The sequence below is a fragment of the Pseudopipra pipra genome, chromosome 5 (genome assembly GCF_036250125.1).
Source record: "Pseudopipra pipra isolate bDixPip1 chromosome 5, bDixPip1.hap1, whole genome shotgun sequence".
NCBI lineage: Eukaryota > Metazoa > Chordata > Aves > Passeriformes > Pipridae > Pseudopipra > Pseudopipra pipra.
The window spans coordinates 9,616,756-9,644,210 of record NC_087553.1 but is presented as its reverse complement, the minus strand read 5'-3'; the positions used below and the strand labels follow the sequence as shown (position 1 = coordinate 9,644,210).

The 27,455-nt window shown below is 38.3% G+C and overlaps 1 long non-coding RNA gene across 1 annotated transcript in view; it reads right to left on the bottom strand.

Moving 5' to 3' along the window:
- LOC135415267 (uncharacterized) overlaps positions 1-24,484 on the bottom strand; it is a 37,669-nt gene extending 13,185 nt beyond the window's left edge. The window contains exon 1 of the long non-coding RNA XR_010431035.1: positions 24,410-24,484. This is a non-coding gene — a long non-coding RNA (uncharacterized LOC135415267). The remainder of the gene's footprint in view (positions 1-24,409) is intronic.
- Between the last annotated feature and the right edge of the window lie 2,971 nt (positions 24,485-27,455).

Genomic DNA, 27,455 nt, shown 5'->3' with positions numbered 1-27,455 from the left:
AAGGGAAAGAGGAGAAAAAATGAAGGTCTACAACGTATATGTTCAGAAGTTTGAGACCTAAGTTCATCAACTCAGTTTTCTATCTAAATATGTATAAATATCAAAGTAATAGAGGAACTAAATTGGCAAAGTACACATATATTAACTTAACTCAGATTAAGTTCAGATACATGTAACAACCAGCACCCAACTTCAATCACTTGAGTAGTTAAAGTATTTGAATGGTTTAAATTTAGTCATATTCTTAAATCTAATCCAGGCTGCCTCTTTTTAGAAAAGTTTTACATTTTACATTCGGCTAAATACTGATTTAGGCTCCAGGATTTAAACCTGCAGAATAATTTTAATTTAGAAAGGACTGATGTAAGAAGGGGGATGAAATTATTTCCTTCTTCTGAGAGGAGATTGAAAATCATAGACAGAAAGAGATTCTGATATTCCATGTAACACCCCACACCATCCTCCCCCTTCTACCTTCACTGTACATAGAAGTTCACTCACTGCCATTCACTTCACAGGAATAAACTAATTTGAAAACTGTTTTTACATCTCTCCTCAGTTTTCTGATCTTCAGACAAAACAAGCCCAGTACTCTCAAATTTTGCTTGTAAGACATTTTTGTATAGGTCTTTGATCATCTTTGTCACTTTCCTGTGGACTGCCGCTGCTTTCTTCACATCTCTCTTTAAATGTAGTAACTTGAACAGGAGTTCAGAGTTGAGGGCTTTACCAGAAGATTGAGAAGACTACTTGCCGTGATTTAATGTGACACTTTTTACATGTGCTAGTACTAGTGGTAAAAATTATTGGTTTACGTACAGATTATTTTCCCTTATAACCTCAAAATAATTTCAGGCAAATCTCCTGTGTAGGCAGCCCTCCCTTGCCTTATATTTGTGCAGAAGTCATGAGTTTGGTCACAGAGAATAAAAATAAGCATAAGACCTTGGCCTGGGCCTTGTTAAACCATCTCTTGTTTTTCCACACTATGAATCTAATTTGCTAAGACTATTTTGAATTCTAATCCTGTCCTCCAGGGTGCTTGAGAGTATAATCCACAAAAATCGTTATGCATGCTCAATTCCACCCTTCATTGGTAAAAATGAGGAATAATACAAAACTCAGGACAGTTCAAAGTATGACTCCTCTCCTCCTTTTCTGTGTTGCTCCAGTTTAACAGAAACCCATTTATAATTGTTCTTTTCTAAAATTCAGTTTTCTGACTCGATGTGCTTGCAGTACTTACCCATTCTGCATTTTCTTGGTTTATTTATGGTAACATCTTTCAAATCATGTCAGAATCAGATGGTGACTCACGACTACTTCATTCCATGAATCCTGTTACTCTGGCGTTGAAGGAAAGGTGATTGGTTTGACAGCTCAGTCTGATGTATCTGTCAGTTGTTACTTATCACTTTTAAATCCTTTGCTTACAGGTAGGTTGAGTATTGCTTCTTATCTATTTGGCCTAGAATTTCTTTATCTGCAATTCTCCGCTGTTTAAAAATCAGATACTACATTTGCCCATTTCCTGTATTCTAGGTTTCCAATCATTCTCTCATTTTCCTATCCACCTGTTCTAGATTATTTCAGCACACCCAGAAATAATAGGAAAAGTTCATATTTTTCAAAGTAATCTCTAATTTATTGTTTGCTTATATAAATCTCTGATTTCTTTATGCTGGACATCTGATTTTTTTTTCTTACTCTTTTTTTTTCTTATTCTTTTTTTTCTTTTTTTCCTTTTTGTGAAGAATAAAGAATTGGGAATTTCAACATCATCTTTTATCCAGTTCAGTAGCTAGTTTGGAGACTAATGGGTGATTCTACCAGGCAGAATCAAAATTATCAGAATCTATACAAAATGCATACCAACAACTTAACTGAAGACATGAGGTTTACTGTAATTTTTTTCCTATCAACATCAATTCTATCCTTCAAACCATCCTGTCAACTGATTAAAAACAGATTTGTGTATTTGATCTTCCTGTTTTGTTGATGTACAAGACAAAAAAGATACTTTGCATTTCAAAGAAGACAGCTTATTGCTGAAGCCTGGTACTGAGGCACAGTAGTGGAACACCAGTTCAACATGTTCACAGAACACCAGTTTGCAAATGCTTTGCAAATGTGAGCACTAACTCAGGTGAGCCCATTTGCTCCCATAACTGAGATCATATGGTTACAGTATGGGCACACATGTGTGTGCATATATGTGTGAATATATATATAACAAATTGCATACTGAGCACTTAAAAAATCAAATTAGCAAGAAGATGAAACAGCCTGAAAGCTGCTTCAAAACACCTTTCAACATCTGTAAAATTATTAAAATCTTGGGGAAAAAAATACCTTATACTTTTTCTTAGAATTGTAAATACAGTAATTACAGTTCTGCACCGTGTTGTTCCCAAGCTATTATAATAACTATTTTACATGAGTTTCTTTTTTCACCTCCTCATTAATTGAGCCATATGCAAAAGTGAATTTAACATGAATGCAGAAACATCAGATAGGCAAGGTTCTCCTGTCTATTTGGTGGGAGCAATTTATGCACACTTCATTGATGGTTTCTGCACATTCACTCGTACATTGTAATTTTTTAGTATATTTTATGAACAAAGGAAGAATGCACGTAAAAGTGTTGGTGTAAACTTGTTGACATGATAGGGCTTCTACTTTTTCAGCCTGATGAACAGAGAAGAAGAGAGGTTACACAGTTGCAGGGAAAGGATCAGTAATAGTCATCCAACACCTGGACACAGATGGAAAGTTTTAAAATTGCCAAAAGTAAAAACCAAATAAAAAAACATGACTGTAACTCTGCACTATCACCCTAAGTTTCCTAGCCCACTTAAGACTGCACCCTGGAAACGAGGAGTTCATAAATGTTAAATTAGACAGACTTTGCTCTGTGATGCAAACCATGACTGTGACCTAAAGCAAGAATATAGAATGCCTTTCAGTTAGAGACTCTGTCACTCTCATTCCCTTTGATGCACTTCCTTCCCTTTCAGGAAGAGAGCACAGGGAGTTAAGGTTTGTGGCCTTCTCCCCTGTTGTCCCTCATTTTACAGGCACTGAAATCCAGATGAAACCTCAAGCCACACAAGAAACACGCACACGAAATCCCCTTCGCTTTCATCGGCAACTTTTTCCTTTATGAAAGTTTCTGTCAGAGAGCTAGAGAGCCTTATTATACAGTCATCCAGCTCTAGTTACCACACAGTCATTCAAAATGAAGCATTATAGAGACTCTCATAAAAGGTTTCCCTGTCTGAACGAACACTCGCCGAGGTCCTTTCTTCCTCCCACTTTGAGATGCAGTAGAAGTGAATGAGTCTCTGTGGGCACTCTGGCTCCTGCAGATCACAGGGGCCTCTGTGGCCCCTTGTAACCTTCTCAGTTATCTTTACTCTAGTGACAGCATCCCTACCCAGATAGGGAAGGCTGAGTCAGCAGCCTAGACCTCTCATGCCTTTGTTAGAAACTTGTCCATGAACATTAGCTGTAGGCCTCTGTTGTAGCAAACTTCTCTCTATGTTTATCACATGCCTGGAGTTTCTGGTTAAATGTGGCACAAAGCTTGCAGTCTCTCCTCTGACTAAAAATGGTTAAAATCAAAACAGAAAGCAGGATTTGGATCTAGTCAGAACTGCCTCAAATATGTTCTATGAGGAATTCACCCAAGAAAAGAGAGAGAGAGAGAAAGAGAGAGAGAGAGAGAGAGAGAAAGAGAGAGAAAGAAAGAGAGAGCGAGCGGTAGCTGGGCCACATTTAACATATCAAGGGCATGTAGCACCTTCAGAAATCAGCATAAAATTGTAGACTTCTTATATCTGTGTTTTCTGTTCTAGGAAAACGTACCAAGAGCCATAGTTTTTTTTTTTTGGACTGATGTGAACCTACTCAGCAGGGTTAGAGCACATGGCAAAGCATCTGGAGCTCAGTCTATGCTAATGTCCCCTACTGCTGCTGCTGTTTGGAGGAAACAACTGGAGACGAATTAGTGGTCTTAACTTCCTAATTAAGGAAGAGCTGGAGGGAATACATCATGGGCAGTAGGAAAAAGACTGAAGAAAAAGAATTTTTTTCTGGTTTATGCTTCAAATGATTCATGACTTGCAATACATCATATGCAGTCCTGGTTCAACAAGCTTCCTAGGCAAGTGTATTGCTTTAACTTGTAACCTTCTCTGAAAACTATGGGAAAAATGAGTAGTGTTTCATCTCAAAAATGAAAGACTAAGTGAGGACAGAAGTTAGACTCAAGAGGAATTAGGTCTCTTATACTGTTTTCACCCCTTTTTAAAGATACTTTTTTCACATTAGTCATTTGTAGCTGATCCCCTTTAGTGAAAGTAAATACTAATGTGTCTCTCAGTTCCTAAACATGTCTTGTCTCACTATGACTTTAACAAGTCTTCAAAATGTAATAAAGTTTCTAGGGATGCAGAACTTGCAAGCAAAACTGAAGTAATCTGCACTTAGCTGTGATTGACTCCATGTCACCTGAATAAATGATATGATCTAAGGGTCACACATGTATAAGTAAGATCTATATGGCATTGTTTATAGAACAGCAAACCTAGAACAGAATTAGATTAATGTTTTCCTTCTTTTCTGTTGTCATAACTTCTGCAAAATTGATACCTTCCTGGAGAAGGCTTCAGTTCAGAAACCTTACAGGGAAAAGCACCTGCCCCTGTGACATGAACCACTCAAATGCAGATCTCTCTGGGGACAGTATGGTGTGTACTAAAACATTTGGGGTACTGCACAACCATTTATGATGAGAAAACAAGCTCTTGTTGGAAATGGAGGAAGAATGGAATGGAGGCAAAATTCAGGAAGACTGTAGAGCGTAATTCCTTGTATTTAATAAACCTGTTACTGTGACACCAGGCTGGCAATGCATCTTGGAAACAATACGTGAGAAGTGGCCAGGAATCATAAAGCCTACTACTGGGTGTGGAAATGGACAGTGTTCCATCTCCTTACAAGGATAAAGGCCCCATATTAATTTGTACTTCTGTTCCCATACTCACAGTAAATCCTATTGGAGTAGTAGAGCATTTCTAGGGTTGGTGTCTTGTTTAAACTGATAATACAACTTTTTTTTTTCTTCTTTTTTTTTCCTGGATATCAGCTAAATTTCCTTGCCTAGGTAAGTGTATGAAGGGTTTTTTACCAAACAATATTGTTGTTGGGTGACCTGGGGATTTTTGGTCCTTTAATAGACTCCAGAAGTTCTAAGAAGCATTGAAGTATCCTAAACATCCTCCTATTTTCCTTCCAAAAAAGTCTCAAGAAAAATCTATGACATGCAAAAAAGTCTTCCATTTCTACAGATATGAAATATGTTCAAGTTCTTGTAAGAAATAGAACATTACACTTGGGTTTTCATTTAAATATGATTTCTGAAAACTAATAAAAAAATTAGAAATGTTGATGCACAGAAAAATGAAAGATGAGAAAAAAAATTATATAAAAATATCCAAAGGATAGCACAGGGAACTAAATGGGGGAAAATTACTTTCGCTTTGGAGAGAGCATTATGTAGGCAAGGCAATTTTATTAACACGGTTGGATAAAATATAAAGGGTTTTCCTAATCTCAGAGACTTCAAAAGAGACTTTTTTTGAGACAATATTAATATCAAAGCCAGTTGTCACTATTATTAAAATGTTCTTTGCTCTTCATTAGTCACAAATGATCCCCTCGACTCACAAAAAGGTACTCAGTAAATTAAAAGCTTTTATGTAACACTCCAACAAAAGTTGAATGACTCCAGAGTTAAAAGGCAACTCTTGTGTCTGCCAATATTCAAAGTGGTACCCAATTTCTTCCTTTTTTAAAGTAGCAATTTCCTTAGGGTATTTATTCATTTATAGATCTATTAAGAGACTGATGAGGAATGGACGATTAATGAAATGCTTTGTCGTTCTGAGTTCTCACAAGCAATCATTAAAGGCCTGATTTTGCATCGTGGGCAGCCTGCTGGTGCCATGTGAAATCTCTCTGGAGGATAAACAGGTCTATCCATCTACAGGGCTGAGTGAAGCCCGGATGCATGTCTGTGAGTGTAGAACAGCCATTCCTCTCGCTGGGTACTCTTTCTGCCGAAGCTCTTCCAAAGGGTTTGTTTGCTGATCGCGTTAGCCAGAACACAGCTCATCCCTCCAGTGGGCTGCACTGTGTGACTCAATCGCTGTTTAATTGTAGCCTCACACTGCTGAACTGAATGGGAACTCCTCACCCACTTGCATGGTGAAAGACTGGAGGATAGGATTATGAGATTTTCTTCATCTAGACTGAGAAATACCACACATGATGCGGAGAAGTCTCTCTAATTTGCCCACCGCCGGATGCATGCAGTTGCTTGTTTGAAATCATTGCCACTGTCCTTAGAGTTTTCTTTCCACTGAGCCTTATGTCTTTCAGAGCCTGAGATCTGGGGATTGAGGATTCACTGTTGCTTTTGATTGTAGTCATGTGTAGTCACATGTATTTCCATTTTCAGACAGTGCTGCTGGTGGTACCGTTTGTCTGTTGTGTTTTTGCTTTGTGGTAAGGTTGGTGCTGGAATGGTGAATGCAGCACTGAGAACAAGATTTCCAGGATTTTATGCCTGCCCTGGTACTGATTTGCCTTGTGACTTCAGTTGTATCACTTTTCTCCTTTGTGCCTCAATTTTTCTATTTATAAAATAGGAAAAGAAACAGTGGGCTAAGGCTGAATTAATACCTTTAGACTGCAATAGAAAGGTAATATAGTAGTACAAAGTATTAATTATTATATTATCTCTCTCTTTTTAATGGATTTATATTTAATTCAGTCACAGAGAGATGCTTTGTTCGCATAATAACATTTTCTACTGCCTTTGAGGCTCATAGGAGCAAGCTTGTGGGAAGGAAACTGCTAAGTGTTTGAATTTAGAAATGCTGCTAGTTTCAGTGTATTTAAAATGCTGTTGAAGTCAGGACGATTTAAATGTGTGAGATTTCAAAAGTCTCATTGACACACATCGCAAATTCGTTCATTGCCTGAGGGAGCTACAGCAAAAGGAAAAGTTGGAGTCTTTTAGTTCCACAGTTAAGGCAGCTTTTTTTAAAGTGAGTTAATGATGGAACGTTTGCCTGTGCAGTTGTAACAGAGCAATCTGTCACTGTGAGAAGACTCCTGGGGTGACTACCAAGACATGTTAACTAGCAATGGTACCTCCATTTTACATGACCCGTTGCTCGCCCCGGTGTTGCGATGTAGTCCAGCCAGACTCCTGCATGAGTAATGTGAATGGATCTGTGTTTCGAACAGAGACACCAGCCAAACTCAGCTCGTAAAAATTAAGGGTAAGGGAACTCTGCTGAGGAAAGCAAGCTGAGGGTCTGTCCAGTGTTCTTTTTCTATTCTTGCCCTAAGCGTTCAGATAACGTTGCCGTGAAGAAAGGTGCATCTGTTGTGTTTTGTCACAGAGTTGGCTCCCTCTCACATTCCCTTTATTGCACATCCCACCGCGTGCTGCGCTCCGGACATATTGTAAGTACACACTCATTGATCTTTAGTCTGTATGATGACAGATACAAATCTGCTGCCACTGCACCTTATGCTAATGTTCAGATGAAAATGGATAGTATACATTGTGGCACACCAGGTTGCACTTTACCTTCTTGTGTTGCCATATGCATTTATTTGGGAATATAATGGTGAAACCAGACTTCTGGGCCCATCTCCATATCCCAGCTTCAGAACAGCATGAGATTTTCAGGTATATGAGCTCCACTACATTAGAACTTCTTCTTTTTTGGCAAAGGAACCAAGATCTTTGGGCTAGAAAAAGCTACCAAGTGGTCTGACAAAATTCTTGCCCTGGGATAGGACAATCAGGACAATTACAGTCAACAAGCAAATCCTCCATTTGATTCACCAAAGCCAGAATTTCAGCTGCAGTCTATGTACAAATAAAAAAGCCAAAATAAGAAATGAAACAAATGCAATATATATCATACACTCCTCAAATTCCCAGAAGATAATATATCCCGTATATCTAATATTTTTTTTCTGTTTTCTGAACTGATACTCTGAAATTACAGCTGCTGACTGTAAATGGTGTTTGAAATCAGAGACCGTAACCCATACCTGAGATAAAAAATATAGGTGATGCTTTGTGGCAATACCAAAATACACCGATGTGCAGCTCATTCTGTCTTAGATGACTTGAAGCCAAGAATAAATACCCTAATGCTCTAACAGGGTAACAAAGTCACTACACTTATTAAATGCTCCCAGCTGGACCAGTATTTTTTCCATTGCAGGCTGTAACTGTGACTCAGTATCGTGGATATCTTTCTTTACCTCTGGTTCCAGGAATGTGTGCCTTCAGGCACAGTCACTTCCAGTTTCTAGAACATAGAATGATAGAAACATTAAAGTCAGAAAAGACCTCCAAGATCACAGAATCTAATCTCTGACCAAACACCACCATGTCAACTAAATCACAGCACTAAGTGCAACTAAGTCGAGTTGCTTCTTGATCACTTACAAGAATGGTGACTCCACCATTTTCCTGGGCAGCCCATTCCAACGCCTGACAACTATTTCCGTGAAGAAATTCATTCTGATTCCAACCTGAACCTTTCCTGGTGCATCTTGAGGCCATTTCCTCTTGTCCTGTCAGAAACGTGATGGTGTACCCCTGTCCCTGTCAACTGAAACTTAGACTCAGGAAATTCACTTCTAATTAATTTCTGCCATGATCCTGTTCAAGGATTGGAAACTGATTTTCTTTTCATGTCACACGGCTCTGCACCTAAAGAAATTATTTGTTCCATGTAGAGCATCTAACAAAGTCTCATTTTATCCGGAATTTTGTCCCACATCCTCTGCAAATACCAACCTCAACAAACTCTCTTTCTTTCCATCCCTCTCCAAAGAGTCTGTTCTAAACTTATTTGGCCACGTCACCCACTTCCCCAGTTCCTCCCCGTGAAATGATGATGTTTCCCCAACCTGCCCTCAGATATCTCCTTGTTCCATGTGGTCTATCACAGATTCTCTTTTCATTCAGTGTCCCCTACCAGAATTTTTTTGTGGTTCAGTAAGAGACAGCATGAGCCTTGGCTGATCTGGTACATTAGGCATGCTGACTGATTGATTTGCTAACCAGCTGACACCAAACAGCTTTTCCCTGGTTTTTCCTCAAGGAAATCATTAAACATGGTACTTTTCTACTAGCATTTGTGGAAAATACCAACTACCAGAAGACTTGAAGGAACTAAGGCCCCTATCCAATCTAAGATTGGACTGATGTTGACTCATAGGTGTGACTGGCAGGCAGATCAAGCTATTTTTATTTTTAGCTCATTTCCTAAGGAAAAAAAATCAAGTTACAGGATGTTTTAGTCGAAGGGACTCTGAAAAGGAGATCAAGGAGCTTTGTCACTTTACTTCAGTTTTTTACACCATCCTTAGTCTGACATATCTAATTATACTCTATGTCTTCTGATACGGAGCTAATAGAGGATATTTATTTTCGTAAGACTGAGTATTAATGGGCCCTGAACACTCCTGGGACTTCCAGATGTCACTGCAGTAAAACCAAGTAAAGGTAACCTTATGAAAAGTTTCTCTGAGCTGTAACATATTCCCACATCTGAAGGGAATAAAGATACAAAGGTACATTGCAAAATTACCCAGAGTATAGAATCATAGAATCATAGAATCTCCTGAGTTGGAAGGGATCCACGAGGATCATCAAAGTCCAACTCCTGGCCCCAAGAATCACACCATGTGCCTGAGACTGTTGTCCAAATGTCTCTTGAACTCTGTCAGTCTTGGGGTTGTGACCACTTCCCTGGGGAACCTGTTGCAGTGCTCAACCAACTTCTGAGTGAAAAGTCTTTTCCTATATCCAGTCTAAATCTCCCCTGACACAGCCTCATGCCATTCCCTTGGGTCCTGTCACAGGTCACCAGAGAGAAGAGATCAGTGCCTGTCCCTCTGCTTCCCCTTGAGAGGAAGCTGTAGACTGCTGTGGGGTCTCCCCTCAGTCTTCTCTTGAAGGAAAGAAGAATGTTGGAAAGAAAAGCAGCATTGCAGGGAAACCTGCACTGTCTTGATCTTCGGTTTTCCCAGTGCAAGCTCTCCTGTCTCTCCGGGCCAGCACATTACTTGGGTGTTAGGCTTTCCTTAACTGGTGAAATCATCCCTGCTTTCACAAAAGCAGAGATCCCTAATGCCTGTTCACACACCACTTGGTTCGGGCTATCTTGTGTTCTAATGAACATATCACAGCAATAGCTCAGAGCTCCCCATATTTCCAAAAAGCATATGTTAAACAATGTAAGCAAAGAGAAACCGTAACAGGCTTCACTTGTCCTAACAGTCCATCTGTTTCCTGCTCCCCACTGAGCACATCTCTTTTCCTGGTTCCCTTTCAGGTGCACTCTTACCTTATGTAACGTGCTTTTTATTGGAGATTCATGCTGTGACCCTGTCAGAATTGCTACAGCAGGGGTGACCTCGGTAATGACTGTCCACAGCCTGCCAAGCTAAGTTGGTCAGTGTTAGCTGATTAAACTTTTAACAACATCCCCTGTGCGATAAAGGGCAAAATGACAACTTTGCCCATCGTCAAGGTGTCTGTATAATAAACTAATTAGTAAACCACACAGTCTGTGGAGCTTTTAATGAGTGCTATCGTCTGGCCTCTGTAATAAAAACCCAGTCTGCCCCCTTTTGGGATTCAATTAAGGCACAGACTGTCATATGCTTGGCCTGGCTGATCAATGAATCCATTCCGACCTTTGTCGGAGCTGTTTGCAAGGTCACTGGCAGTAGTGAGGGAAGCCAGCCTGGTGGTGGGGAGACATACCCAACAGCACCCGACAGGCACCAATATCAGCTGCTAATGTCCTCCTGGTCCTTTGACATCAGCAGAAGTTTCTGTCACACAAAGGTTAGCTGAAAGAGAATGTGGCAATATGCATATATATAAAATTTAAATAAATGGATATCAGTATGTCTGACCAGAAAGGTTACCCTGTTATTTAAAAATTTCATTAATTCTTTCATATCTGCATATAACTAGACACCTGTGTTTTTTTCATGCACCACAATATGCTATCAAATGTTTGCTCTCTAAACTGTGTTTACTGCCATGATCCAGGTACACAAACAAAACAAACACAATAGAGTAGCTCTAGATTACACAAAACATCCCCCTTTTCAGGTTCTTGCATACAAATAATACTTATCCCTATACAATTCCAGAAGGGGTTTATAACTCTTGAAATAATTTTTGTGATGCCCCAGTGCAACAAGTAACAACATTTTAATTTTACAGACAGGAAAACTCTAAACAAAAAATTGTCAGTCAGACAATGACCAAATCAGATGCCCAGACACTACAGAGAAAGCATCTTTAAAAGTAAAGGTTTCAGTCCTTTCAATTCTGACTTCTGTCCTCAGGAGGATAAGCTGGAATCAGGGGACTAGTAGAGTGAAGACAAGACCTTTAGTGTCATTATCATCTGTCCTGACCAGTTACTAAATACCTGAGCTCCAGGTAAGCCTATCAATAGGCATTTAGTCTGTCCACACTGCCACCACAGTGGTGCAAATGGGTTTTGTTACTGCTATAGCAGCAGTGTGAAACCAGTGTTCCTTCTAGACCTTCCAAACACAGCTTCCTTCAGCACTGCATTGCATTCTATGGCAGGGCCATTGGAGATTGTGGCCTGTTGTGAAGTGTGTGTGCAACCATAAGAGCAAAAACTGGATGGAGTTTATGTGTTCATTCTGCCCAGGTGAGAATCCTAACCTCTAAACAATGTTTTTTCTCTTCTCTTTTTTTTTTCATTTGAATTAAATAATCTTTTCTCTGCCATCTTATAGTATCCGCCATCTTATAACCTTGGGACTGAGGAGGTGTCTGAAAGGTGATTTTTAACTGCCATGATACAAAGAAAGGAAAACAAAAAGATCAAGTCTCAGTTGTCCCCATGATTCACAAATTGAGCAATCTCTGTAGGAATAACCCACATGAATTTATAGCAAGAGACCAAATTCTGTTGGTCTTACAATACCAAAAAACAGAAACACATGGTGATTACAGTGACACAACAGTGATGCCTACTATTTGCATTCCTGCTATTTGCATGGCATTAGAGGTGGAAAACAAAGGAAATGCAGAACTGTGCCTTTTCTAATTTAGGCAAAAGTAGCACTTACCTGCTATCCCTTGACTATTCAGTCATAGCAGGCAGGGAGTTTACATAGTTATCAAACAAAAGGCCTACTAAATATATATATTTTTTATTAATCTTCATTAACATTACTCCAGTGACTCCATCCTATGCCTCTCTGAGTCTCTCCCTGCTTTTATCTGGCACTTCTGCGTGTAACCAATCTTGCATTAACACGATTCCTACCTGTATCTCAGCTACCACTAAGTTCCTCTCTTACCAGAGCTGTTACAAATCACAAAAACCTGGTAGCATTTAAGACACAATTTTCAGTACACCAACACCTTTCAGTAGCAATAAGCAGTTCTACTGAGAATGTTTACTGTGTCCTATACTAGTCCCAAATCTTCTAATTCGAAGCTATGAATTCTGTTACAACTCAGATACCTCTATTCAGCCCTGTTTGTGATGAATAAATCACATTATGACTGTAGTTCTATCTAAAAGCATACAGAAGACAGATGTATCCAGTCACAAAATTATTTCAGACCATGAATTATATATTTTTGTGAGCACTTTGTGTCACCAGCCAAGTCCCTAATCCCACCTCTCTGCTGGGGTTGCATGCAGTACCATGCAATATTCCTTCAGTTGTTGCCTCAAAACCACAAAGGAAAAGGTGCTCACAGCCCAGCTTGGATCATGAAACAGAGGAGAGGTGAAGTACTAACTTAAGGAACATAATTTTGCATTTCTCAGGCAAGCTCACACAGTTATTTTTGCCAGAACTATCCTTGCTCTTCTACACCAGCCTATCACCCACTAGCAGGGAACTTTTGTGTCTGGTAGATATCACTCTGCTTTCCTCCTTCCAAATGCAGCTGCAGCAACTAGTTTCAGGATTTAGCCTATTAAGATGATTGAGAGGTAAGGAGTCATTTGAGGTGGAGATTTATAAATGAAAAGAAGAAAAAGCAAAGACCAACTTACTAAAAATAAATAAGAATATTTTTCTTTATTTTGGAATTCAAGTAGGAAAAAAAGAACACTTAATTAAATGTTGTGATTTTTTTGCCTTTTAAGTAATACAACACTTAAAACAGGGATATTATATTAAGATATTATTTATTAAAACTAAGAGTCAAATCTGAATTTAGATTTCAATACCTCAGATATAAGACAGACCAACCTGTGTATGTGCCTGTGAATTTTTCACACAAGATGTGCACTTTGGTAATGTCTTCTGCTGTTTCTCAGCATGGCTATGAGGCACTGGAATATGTTTCTGTTGCATAAGTTTTTCAAGCAATGATATGTGACAGAAAGTAGCATATCTTGATAGTTCTAATTATGTTGCTCTGTGCTGTTGAACTAACCCTCAGATCTATAAGACAGGTCATAAGTTGTGTCTATATAGTCTTATCAACTTCAGGATTCTCTAGGCATATTTTTAGGTGTAGTAGTATGTTATACACTTATAACATAAGTGAAGGGAATAAGGGAAAAACTGTGACAATTTTGCAAGAAAATAAACAGTGGAAAAGTTATGCATAAAATATATTAAAGATTAAGAAAGTTTTGGTTTTAATGCATGGCTTAAAACATTCTCAGTGTTATTCTCTCTTTTATTCTGCCCCAAGAATTTGAAACTGTGTTTGAGGGAAAATAAGCTATGAAATATAAAATAATTTTCTAGTGTTTCTTTGTATCATTTCTGAGTTTCTCAGCTCTCCCTTTACATAAGCTGCTCACTTACAGTCCTAAACTTAGATATAACAAACAAATACATTTAGATGTTATCAAGTTAATTCTTACCAAATGAACAAAGTTGTTTTGAAAATTTGCTGGCTCAGACTCCAAATGTAATCTTGTACTTTTATTAAGGAGGTGACTGGCTGAAATCTGATGTTAACTCTTTTCTATGTTGAAATTTACTTTTACCTGGGTTTGCTGCACTTAGAAATGGAATAATATGCAAGAAGACATCATGGAGCTCTATGATTCGTGTCTCACCTAATAGTCATGCACAGACTTTGACCAGTTTGACTTTTTGGCTGACAGAACTACCATGAATACCCATTTGCTAAAGATGGGAAGAAGGTGCTGAGAGTGCTGCAGGTTTTCACTGTATTCAGTCATTCAATGTGGTTCTTTCCTCCACGGTCCCATGAAAAATAGCTTTTCTTCACAGCTGTATTAAGTAGCAGATGACTGAATAGTATAAAATTTCTAGCTACCCTTTTCATTCATATTGCAGAATAATGGAAAATATTTTAGGAAAACTCTCTGAAGATGCATACTAAAGATCAAGACAGTAAAAATAAATACCCCATAAGTTAAATCTTTCTTTTTTATGCTTTGCATAAAAGATGAGGCATTTTGCATCAGCCCTTAAGGAGCTGTGGCTGTGCAAGATGAGGCTTATCCACAAGGGTCTTTTCTCCACAGAACATGTCTGGGACAGGCAAAGCAGGTCCAATTACATTTGATCACTAGCATGGGAGATATAATGTAGGAAGGTAGCATGGCAAGAGCATCTTGACTCAAGAGATGACAAAATATCTTAGCCAAATATAGATTAGATGAAGTCTTGAAGCTGCTCCAACTTTTGAGAAGGGCTGGAGAGCCCAGACTGGCACCAAGATGGCTCAGAGAGTGGATGCTGCTGGTGGTGTGCCATGCAGGTCCAGAGGACAGGCATCATCTGACTGTCATTCCAGTGGCTGGAAACTCATTTGGTGATGCACAATATACATTTCTTCCTTTTCCAGTGCTCTATCCTTGGACAGACACTCAGTTTAAAGAGCTAAAATTTAATCACAGTTTCTTTAGGTAGAAACTGCTCCAAAGGTTTCTGTGAAGATTCATAACTAGATTATTACTAATTTCAACTGTATTTGTTAATTTGACATCTGAGTGGCACTCTAGCTCAGAAGTAGCCATGAGAATTGCTCATGAATTTTATCTGTCAAAAAGTTGGTGAATGGGTAAATTGCTCTTGCTGTATTTATTTTGCTTTAAATGAATATTTGTAGTATTTGGTATGAAAGACTCAGTGGAAATCTGCAGCTAGATAAGAGTCAAAAAAAAAAGGCAGAAAAGTATAAAAGAATTGGAACTTTAGCAAACTCTCACTCTAGTATTTAAAGAAAACTCTGAAAGAAGGCTGTTCACATGGTTTTACTGATAAAATCAGAAAGTTGAACTTTTTCTCAAGTCAGCTATTGCTTCTTTACAAGAAAGCTTCAGATATACTTGGGTTACAGTATGAAGGAAATGCTTATAAGAGATTAATTTCTTAATCAAGGGTTTATATACAATTCTGATTTAGCATTCTTGAAATTTCACCAATCAGAGTTAAATTATATTCATCAGTCTGCTTTTTAGCTCCTTTGAAATAACTCTAAGTACAAGAGGCTGTGAATTTCTAAATCTTCAAGAATAAAGGACTGCTGAAAAAGATTTGAACTCTGATTTTCAGTGGTTTATTAACCGGTGTACTAGTAGTGCCTTTCTGTTGAAAAGGGAAAAGCTTTACAAAAATTGACCATTTAAACTTCAGACCACCCCAACAGACCTTATCACTGTCATCCTTTTAAAAAGGAGATGCACTAAGACTAGATTTTTCATGGATTTGACAACATTTTTTTCTACTCCCATGCTATAACGTTAAAAGCTTGATTTTAAAAAGTACAGGACATCAACTCCAGCACAAATCTGTACTTCAAGAAGCTGCTCAGTGACCATGGAAAAATCATGACCTGCAGATGCTCTTCAAATGTGACCTTAGTGACTTGCCCAAAGCCGGCTAGTGAGATATAATTACTGCTGAAATAAGAGTTTGTGACACTGGAGGTTTTTTTAATGCTATTATGTATTTGTATTGTGCTAAAATTGAAAAACACTATAAAGAGCAGGTCACCTCCCAAAGACATTTTCTTACTGTTGTTCTGGTTTTCCCTTACACTTTTCCTTCTGCAGTCAGAGCATTGCAGCACTCAGCTGTGGTGCGTGGTGTGAGATCCACAGCTAAGCAGGAAGATGTGTGGATAGAAATTTAGGTTTTGCTGGGGGACTTTTGTCCTTTTTGACCCTTTGCAAGGTCTGAGCTGATTCAGCAGGGCACCGTTACCTAACACAGCGTTTTAGGACACACTTTACTTAAAGGGAGCTTAAAACTGCATTTAAAATCAAGTGCCTTGTACTTAAATATGTTTTAATGGCTTACCGCAGAATTCAGGTCCCGGTGTGTAAATTTTTTTAATTCATTATCTACAAACATCACAAATATATGTCTACGTACCCTTCTAGGTAAGGGGAAAAAGGCATTGCTGAACATCCACATCACAGGAAAGAAATGTGTCTCTAAGACAAAATCACACAGAATTTTTTGGCATGAGCAAAGAGGAAAAAGCATTTTCTTCAGCAAGCCTTAGCAACCCCAGATGCATCTCAGGGCAACAGTTAGGTGCAGGTCCAAGCTGCAGCAAAGCACACAGAATGTGCTGCGTTCCATGAAACTCATGCCTGAAGGTTTTCCCAAACTGGAGCCTCAGGAAGGAAGTTTCCTTTTCCTGTCTCTGAAATGACCGACAGACTATTCTTTTAAGATTCTCTCCCGTCTAGTGTTTAACCACTCTCACTTTCTTCTGAGGTTGCTCACAAAGCCTTTATCTTATTTGTCAATGTTTGATATTAAAATAAAAAAAGGTATTAATCTCTGCAGTGACCTTTCTGCTTTATTTCTCCCGGAAAGGGGTGCTGCATCTTTTGTAAGTAACTTCAAGGCAAGATATTATGAGGCATTCAAACATATGGCTTTTATCCAGTTAATCATCGTGCATTACCTACTTTCATCAATGTTCAGAAACTTAATTCCAGGATTACTCATTCCCCCAAAAACCCAAATAAGAAAATCAGAAGAATAGACCCAAACAATAGGACTTTTATACCAGGATAATTAGAAAAGGAACCTATTACCCAGGATTATAATTACTGACTAACATATTAAATGACCTTTAACATTTACCTTAAGCCCCAGATTTCTAGAAAACCAGAAAGGTTATGAATGCCATATTAGTAATCTTTAATCTTTATTACTGCTGTGGACAGAATTTTAATGATTTTTAAATAGGCAGCGGTCACTAACATATCCCTATTAAAATAAAAAAAATCTCATAAAAAATTAAATGGATTAAGACTTCAAATGTACCATCATCAAAAGTATTATCTAATTATGGAGTTCAGTGAACAGGCCAAGTGAAATGGTTGGTAATATTAGTTACTTACCACATGGGAATGCCCGGGATTTATGCACAAATAGATTCTGCTTCTGTTGCAACATAGTAATTAAGAATTTGTCAGGGAAATTTGACCCTCTAGGGTAGATATTACTTTGTAAAATAAGAATGGCAGAGCACTAGTCTCCTTGCTGCACATAATTTAACTTGATTATTTATACATCAAAGGGAGTCTGCAGTGACTGCAGTATAATATTTAAGTAGAGGGATATTAGAGAAAGAAGCATCTAGTGAAATCTTTTTCCCAAATCTCCGTGAGAAAATAGAGGAAATTTTCATAAAGCATTTCATTTTGCATATAAATTGGTGCCTAGATTGTGCCTGTGAATTTACTGCTGTCAAATTTAATTTTTCTTTAATTCTTCAGGCCCAGATGTGAAAAGCTCTGTGTGCAGGCTGCAATTTTCAATGCTTACAGGTAGCACCCGGATCGATAATGTGCCTTTATGAGAAATTACCATTAATGTTATTGAGTATGCATTTTGCTTTATAGGATAATAAGGTAATATGAAATGCCAATTCATTCATTAGGAGAAAGCTAAGTGCATAAATGAAATGGGTGACAGGTCTGAAAAAAGATGTAGTTGTGGGCAGGAAGTCAAGAATGGATTTTTAATGACCTAATACCAAAAGGTTTTTACCACTTATTTGCATTTGCTTCCTATAAACAATATTAACTTTAAAATAAAAGTGCTTAAATATTTAAATTGCAGTAAGTGATTCCACTTGAAAAGACTATTTGGAAATGCTAGGTTTCTGGGAAACTCTCTGCCTCGCCTTTTTGAAGACCACAACTTGAACTCATCTGGTATAAAAATTAAAACAAAACTCATTTAAATTGGCAGGCATAAAGTGAGCATATCGTAGCCATGGCCAAAAGCCAGAGGTTAGTATGTGAAAAACAAACAAACAAAAAAAGTGCTTTAGCTCTTCACTTTAAGGACAATATACTCCCAACTCATTAAGGTAAAAGTAGCAGGTATTTAAAACAAAACCCAGATAGTTTGTCCAGAGAAAAAATTCTAAACCAAACCCAGATCCCATTATTATTGTTCAAAAGAAGACTGCAACCTCCTCAGAGTACAATATTAAAAAAAAAAATGTAGTGTGAAAGTCTCTTCATAAAGTAAGAAATTAATTGTTTTCTAGGCACACTCAGTGCTTGAAACCATGACCATAAGAATGAAAGTTAATGGACTTTTCTTGCAAAACCTCACTAGGTTCCTTCCCCTCTCCCCCCCACCGAGTCCTAACTCGCTTTTCTGAGTTTTATGGTTTTCATTGAGTTGTTTCCCCTTCTTATCTCTGCACTGGATCTCCCACATGTGATCCCTGGGGCGGGGTACAAGCTGTACTGGGATCTGCCAGCCTGATCCTGCTCAGGTTGGAGCCAGGGGGAGGTTTATCAGTCTCCACGAGGACAGGACCACAGCGTTCAGGAGATGACTGCTGGTGACTTGCATGCCTGGAGCTGGCTTTTCTTGGAGCAGTACTCTCTGTTAGAGACACGGCCCCATTCCCTGCTTCTGACTGCCATGGAAAGCCTCCACCAGCCAAATCCTTTTACAAACTTCTGACATGGAAATGCCAAGTTTTGCCTCACTAATGTATTTTATTAGGATGTAACACAAGGCACAAAAAGGAAGGAATTCACAAGCCTATCCAGTTAAAAGCATCATCCAGATTTTCTGGTTTTCTTCACTCCCACTGCAAAGTGTTATTCCAGTTCCAACAAAGTACATGTGTAGATTAATGCTAAAGTTTCCAAAGCTGGTCTTTTTTCTAGAGAGATACGGGGACCTGATTCCCATTAAAAATTATGGCCTTCTCTTCAATTAGATACCCAAATCCTCCAGAATTCCTCAACAATGATTTTCCTAAAGTTTGTATTTGGTCTTTTATGAACTTGACATTTTTGGTCTTAAACAATAAATAAGACACTCTATTTACTATCAACACCTTAATACAGCAGTTTGAAAACAGGGGGCTTAATCTTTTTTTTTTTCTTTTAAATAGCTAACATGGTAAAAACAAAGGAAAGATACCAGAAAAAGCTTTAAAGTTTTATTTTTATTTCTACTTTAACTCTGCAATGGCTGCTTTGCTTAAACTTTTTTTTTTTTTAACTTTTATGTAGGGCTCTTTTTATTTTTTTTTCCCTTGACCTTCAACATCTCAAACTACAAAGAAAGGACTTTCTCTAACGCTGTTTGAATATACTGTATTTTTCTTTTAAGGAGCCTTCCACTGATTTTTATCCTTCAGGGATCAATGGTTCTTTCAGTTCCATAATCTGACAAGCTATAGTAAAAGCAAAAGACCCCCACTTCTAGAGCCAAAAGTGTTAACGTGAGATGGCAACGGATGTATTTTCAAACTGAACTCACAACAGCCTAAGAAGAGCTTTAAAGTATCTTAGCCTAAGTCTCTCTCTTTGGGAGGACTGAGATATGGGAGGAACTTTAGTATTATTGTTAATCTGTATTACAAAAGCACCTAACAGCCTCTGCTGAGTTCAGGGCCCCATTTAAAGCAAAGATGGATAAAGCTGATTCAAATGTGTGTTCATTTCAGCATAGCCTATGAATGCCTTTGCTTTCTGGTAGTGTCTTACTCTTTTCCACAAAACTCTTGTTAAGTTTGGAGAGGGGAGGAAGAAAGAAAATGGAAATGCTGATTCACTACTAAATCAAGCACTGCTCGTTTAGCTGCTACAGTTACTTGGAAGAAACAAAATTCATTTCTGTAATGTAGCAATGGTAAGTCGATTTCTAAGGGACTTTCTGATGAAACTAATTTATATATCACCCAATACTTCCTGGAATGACTCCTGCCCCATTGTCTCCTCGTGGTCCTTTGCACAGAGTGCCAATACTCCCTTCTACTCAGTCACATACTCTGTGGAGAGTTAACTTTCTTATTTTCTTCAGTACTTCAGTGCTGTTAACTTTGTCTCACTGACATCCAAACACCCAGACATGCTGCCAACCATTCCTACAGACTGAGAAACCAGGTGGGTGGACAACTGGAGGAGCATCCCACACAGGGACTGTGGAATGGGAGGATGGATCGGTAAGCTGAGGTGTGGTGGACGAGGAAGTTCTCCAACACTGGTTCTCCAACAAAAGTGGTTCAGGAGCCTGGTTGGTGAGTCTCTGGGTGGTGTTCTCTGAGGGACAGCAGCCATCAACTGCAGTAATTCACTTTAAGCTCCCAAGCATGCAAGTGAGGGAAGAGGAGCTGGGCCCCTGCTCACATCTTGCTCTGCCACTATTGTACTGCTTCTAGAAGGTGCTGACTTCTAAAATCAGAGTGGCATCAGAGGGTCACTGGTAATTTAACAGTCCTTTGATATATGCCAGTGTTCACACTGGGATGGTACAACTGAGGTAGTGCTGTCAACATTTCTGATTTGTTAGAATTGATGCTGTAGTAGAAAAAGGACTAACTAGGGTTTAATGTAAAGCAGTTAAATGGGATTCGGAGGGAAGATAATGGAATATATTCACAATGAGTCTTATATTTATATCCATATTGTGTAGAATATAACAATATATTGCAATCAGACTGTGACAGGGTTAATTTACATATATGCTTCTACTCCTGTCTTCAGTAGTCGAACTACGTGGGTACTCCAGGCACTGCAGTTTCTGCTTCTAGCATCAAAGTATATGAAGCCTTTGGCTGGGGGTGGGTAAGAAGCAGCCTTTGCATATGGCCAGCAGACCCTCTGTATTTGCTTACCTTAAGAAAGAATTTCACTACCTCCCTGTCTATCTCCTACATGCCTATACAGGCACTGCTCTTGACTTCTTTGACCTTGCTTACTATGTTATCACCGTTTCAAGAGCATCATCCTCTGCTGCAGCCAGGGCTCTGACATTCCAGCTCACTTCAGTCTGTTGTTGAGATCTCATGATTTCTCCTTCCCACTGTAATTTTGAATCCAAACATTTCTGAGCTATGGTTTTTATAACACATCCAAACAGCATTGCTCTGAAAAATACAGTCATCTTCCAGCAATCAAGTAGTCCCACTGAAATAAAGGAAGCTAAGAGACCAAGTCAAAGCCTGTTAAACTCCCTTGGATATTTACTCTGAAGAGTTTTGGATCAGGCTTTTTTCATACTTCATCTTTTATACATTGTCTATGGCTCTAACAAAGATATTTACGGCCAATTACCAACAGTAACGATTATAGAGGTTACTGATGATCTATAGAGTGCAGTGGAATAATCACCAAGACATTCTTCTCTTCTCATCCCAGACATCTGGGTAGTATTGTTACATTGCCACTGTTAAAGTGGTTGTGCAAGTGATTTCTCTTAATAATCTAGTAAGTGCTTTGGGATCTTTCTGAATAAATGGATTTCTGGAGCACAAGCATTCCTCTTATTATTACTTATCTGTCTGAATACTGTCACCCAGAAATAGGGATTCTCTCCGTTTATTTGGTTTTGAAATAATATATAATCAGTACAGCTATAGATCTCAATCATGTCATGGGAAGCAAAGCACTATCTGTTATAATATATTAGCCAAATGTATTCAGAAAAATGGATCCAACAGCATCTTACCACAGTCAACAAATTTCTCTAGTCCTTTAAGAATGTACAGGCATGTGTGTTTTTTAATACTGTTATTTTTTTAAAAAAGCACCTAATCCCATAAATAATGTCAGGATAATTTCTATGGCTCATTTAACAGGCAGTTGCTCAGTCTCATTTTATATTCACCTGTTTGGACACTGGATGCAGTTTCACATATTCCTTCCCTGAAATGATGTCCATGTTCAACACATTCTCCCTAAACTATTATTATATCCTATGTGTAGTTAACTGAAAATACTCCAGCTAGTTTAGGTATAATTATTCATAATTTGTTGATCACTGGTGGCATCCATCATTCCTCTGTCAGAAGAAAACTTGATTCCCACACCAAAAAGCTTATCAATGAAATTGAGACAATTTATAACTGATGCTAAAAATGTAAGCACTACATAAACCTCAATAATATCTGTGGTAAATTTTGACTGATATTTGGCTTAATTTCCTAATTTAGGCCAAACAAGTCCCCTATGCTAGAGAAATTCAAATTTAGATCCTACCTTTGCAAATCTAGTTTATAACAGCTTTTAAAATATGTGAAGCCTGGGAGTTTCAGTGAGAGGGCAGAAGTCTGTCAAGATGACTACATCTTCAGTGTATGCTGAAAATTCTGAGATACCAGTGCTTATTTTTCCCTTGTTTTAAAAACCAGAGGTAAGGATTATGCAAACATGCAGTCTTATTTTTTCTGCACTTGTATGACTGTATCTATACAACCACTTAACATTTCATATTGGTGTTATTACTCAAATAGCGATTTTTGTTTTTGGTGGGGTATCGCGTAGTTCTGGCCACAGAGAAGTCTTCACCAACTATTTGGATTTCCAAGCACTGTTCCAATGTAAATAAATACATAGAGAGAGGAGAAAGTTGTAAGTGTAAAGGTGTGGCAGGATAGCCCACCCTGAACAGACCTCAGAGAATGCATTCCATGCAAGCCATAATGCAAGTTCAGCTGCTGGCACCAGGGTGCTCTCTTGGTGTTAAATTATGCTAAAACCATCCTGGTTCACCAGACTTCAAATATATGTCCTGCTTTTTGAAGCAGGATTTGACAGATAAGCCAATCTGTGAGCTTGTAAATCTGTGACTACCAGTCCATCACTTTATAACTCTAAAAGCCCAGTCCAACTTCCATAGGACAGACTCTTCCACACACTTCCTTGAATTGTGGAGCTTCTCCAGTGAAGCAAGGATGCCTCTTCATGGTTACTCTCCAGGGATTAAGTAAAGAGAGAGATCTGCCTGCTATCTTGTATGGTGAGTTATATCAATCTCTACTTAATAATTGTTTCCTTTGTTAGCTTCGATATAACTGCTTTAATATAATTACTTTGTTACAGTGCAAAATTATATTACTTTGTTATATAATACCCTACTAGTAGATTTTTAGCTTTTACACTGTATAGTAAATAATTCTGATTAACATCTTTTGTCTGATCATTTGTAATAATAAATTATTCATTTTATATAAATATTCTCATTTTGCCAATTGTTAAAACCTGAGGGACAAAAGTGGTTCAGTCACACCTCTGTAATTCCTTAAATTTAAACTGTTGATATAATCCAAGGCTAAGATTGGATTCAGTTGCACCTAGATTCCTCTCTGAGAAGGGATTTAGAAAGCAAGGAAGTCCTTTCTGCACCTCATGATTCAATGGCAGGGCTTTTTAAATAAATTTCATCTAAGACTTCCACTCTCACCCATGACAAAAGGTCAACATAGAGAGAAGTTCAGTAAAAAAAAAAGACTCTTCAAGTTTAGTCCAAATTTTCAGTAAAGTCCAAGACTTCTCTGCAGCTTTCTGGCTTGGTACTTTAGTGTCTTCAGGAATCCCAAAGGGTGCAAAAAGTGTATTTAATGCTTGTACGTAACAAGGAATATGATACATCATAAAAGACTTGTAGATGTGGCACTTAGGCTTATGGTTTGATAGTAGTCTTGGCACTGCTGGGTTAATGGTTCCACTCCATAACCTTAGAGCTCTTTTCCAACCTAAATGATCCTGTGATTTTATGATTCTATGATGCTATGATAAGAAGTATTTGAGTGATGCACCAGTAGTTAGATATGTGTGTTCCTCCTAACTTGGGAAAACTATTTGTGCCCATTTAGACCCTATTTCTTTGTACTGGTTGTTTTTAAGCCAAAAATTGCTTAATCTTTATTGGCCTGGCTACCCAGTAAACTACTGTTCCTAGGGCCTTAAATTGTTCTTCAGCTGAGGACCAGTTGCCCTCCAGTTGACACATCAAAACTTGTGGTTTGTGTGAGCCATCAGTACTATTCAGTAGAGCTTTACACAGTGTCACTCACCTTGCTCTGAGTCCCTGGCCTTGAAAGCAGTTTCTGCCTTGGTGAACACTCACATTCACATCATCTTGGGTTCCTGTGAAAAAAAAAAAAAAAGTTGTCACTGTTTTACAGCGCTGTTATCATGGTTGGAAATGCATTTATCCAGGTAGAACCAATTCCATCCAAACTAGGGAATCAATTATAAGCCAACGAACCAGTGCTGAACCAGGGGAAAACAGTAATAATACTGAATAAGAAGGTAGAAAAAGGGCAATGGGGAAAAATCCTTGCTTAACTTGGTGCAAACACATTTTTACTGTCTGGCTCTACTTCCTTACTGGTGTGTATTGTTTAGCAGCAAGGACCAGTGGTGACATATGCACAAGTGTGGGTTTCTCATGTCCAGGCTTTATGTGTGCATATTTACAAGGCTAATGTTTTTCTAATGATTAATGATTGGCAAAATGAATCTACTTGCATAAGACCACATAGACAAAGATTAGCAGCATCTAACCTACCACAGAAGACAAAAGATTGTGTTGACCTACAGAGTTAATCTAAAAAAAAAGAAAGTCCTCCTTCACTTCAGGGAGGAAGCAAACAGAAAGTTCTCACCAAATTCATGGCCTCTGAAGGAGATTGAAATCTCTTTTACAAAACCATATCTAACTTTGATGTCTAAATGCTTACACCCTTTACTCTTGACTTAAAAAGCTGAGATTTCTGCCTTTCAAACAAGCATCTCATGGAATGAGACAATGGAAATTAACAGAATGGAAAGAGGTGAAGGAAAGAAAATACTCCCACTGAGACAAAAAAGTTCATCTTCTCTTGGTACATCTATTTTTTAAAATGGCTTCTCATCTGCATGAACTAACATAATTTATTCGTGTCAGTAAAGAGCAGTTTACTCCAGTTTACTCCATCTTAACAAAATCTTAGTTAGATTAATAATAATTCCTGGGGTTTCTGAACTAAGCTTCATTCAGTCTTACAAAATTTAAATTCAATATGTAATTCAGTGGAAAATAAGTTGTTGTACAGTTGTACAGTTTTCTGTTCATAAATTAAAAGAAGCAAGGAGCTAAAGGTAGAGGGTGAAAAATGTACAATGTAGTTGCTCTCTCTTTTGCACAACTAAAATGTGAGAATTTGAGACAGCTGTCTCAAACAATTTTGTGAGCAGGCCTTGTAGGGTCTGACTTTTCAACAACCAAGAAAACACACAAATCATTTTTGGTGTCATTTGCTCAGCTACTTAGGTTAGAAGAAATGGTTTCTTGATGCTGAGACGTTTTCTATGTATTACTCTGTAGTATCTACTTTTGAAGCTGGATGGGGATCAGAAACATCAATAAAATATGAAATAGATTTTTTTTTTCCTCCTCCTTAATTCTACACCACCCACCCCCCCAAACATCATTCAGGTTTTAGGTGAAGGGTTCAGTCGTGTCCCCTCCATCAACACTTTCGTAGATTTGTTTTCATGCTTCTGCAAACTGTTTCTCTTTCCATCGTGCCAGAAATCAATCACAGGGTTGGAAGAGTTGAAAATATGCTGCTCCTCAAAAGAAAGAACTGTATGGCTGGAAAGTAATTACACTGAGAAAGCTGTTCTGGGTGGACAAAGCTAACCAGATTGCTTAAGAGTGTGACAAAATGCTAAATTGATCTGAGCTGTCTAGAGACAGTTTAAAATTTCTTCTCGGGATGTTCTGTTTTAAGACCTTATTACTGTAACTTCTCAGTGACTATATGTCACGATCATGGGTTACTCCATTTCAATGTGTATTTATTTTCTGTTAATGTTATAACTTAGGAAATTCAAAAGGATGGAAAGGGTACTTGGTTCTATCCCTAAATGTCAACCATGTAAGTGCTTTGACTTTTATTTTCTATTTGCTTTGGTCAGTGTAAATTTCTATGGGTTTTGCTGGTTGGGGGAAGGGGATTTGGAGATGTGCAGTTCTTGGTTATTAATATTTGACTTTGTTAGTGCTATCTGTTTACCGTATGGCTTCTGGAAAAAGATAGGAAATATTAGCTGGTGAGTCCTCAAAATGCCTGATGTGTGGGCACACTCCTTGTGCCTGCACATTCTTTGTGCTGCTGCTTCATTTAGCCTATGAACTACCATGCAGGGGTTTTGATATTGTTTTCTGATATGACTTTCTTTTACTTCATTATTTCACTTTTTTTACTTCTAATACATTTGGATGGTCAAGTTTGAGTGAATCCCATATGCTTTATACAGGCTGGGTTTTTTTCCGTGTTTCTGGAATAGAAAAGATGAAGGCTGTTTTTAGCCACTGTTTACATTCACAAAGCTGGATCCTGCACATAAATGAGTTTTTATACAAATGCCTGGGATTTTACACAAATCCCATTCCCCTTTTGCTCAGAACGAGTTACAAGACAGCTGTCTCTGAAAGCAGAAAGACCTGTTGTTAAGAAAGCAATAATAGGCCAGGCTTAAGATCCTTAGCAGAGCTCCTTTTTTTGGGAACTTCTTTTACCAAAGGTTGAGAGGGACCCAAAGAAAATATCAAATAGCCACTAATATTGAGGGCCTGGTACTCAAACTTGGCAGGGTATGAAATTTGTTTCTGTAGGAAATCACCTTATTTTACAGAAAATTGAAGCTGTGTGAAAGCTTTTTTTTTTTTTTTTTTTCCCAAACCGCACATGAAAACTTTTGGGGGTTGGAGGCGGTGGCACATTGTACTGTGAAAAATTGGTTTATGCTCAAATGCCTTTTGCGGTCACAACACGATTCCTCACCTCTCCTTGCATGAAAAGCCAGGAGTCAGAGAGTGCTTCTCCTCTGGGTTTTTTTCGCTGAGATCGTTTGTGCCTTCCAGATCTGGATCCAGCTCCCTAGTAATGGAGCAGGGCTGTCACTGGCCAGAATCATATTTTCAAACAAGCCATTTCCCTATCTTTATTTTTCCCTCTAAAAAGCGATTAAAAAGCAAGAGGACGACGATGTCAGATTCACTGAAAGTCCCCTAAATGCTGCTGTAACTTTTATTACTCCATCGCTACGGAGGAGGTTGTGCAGCGTGCG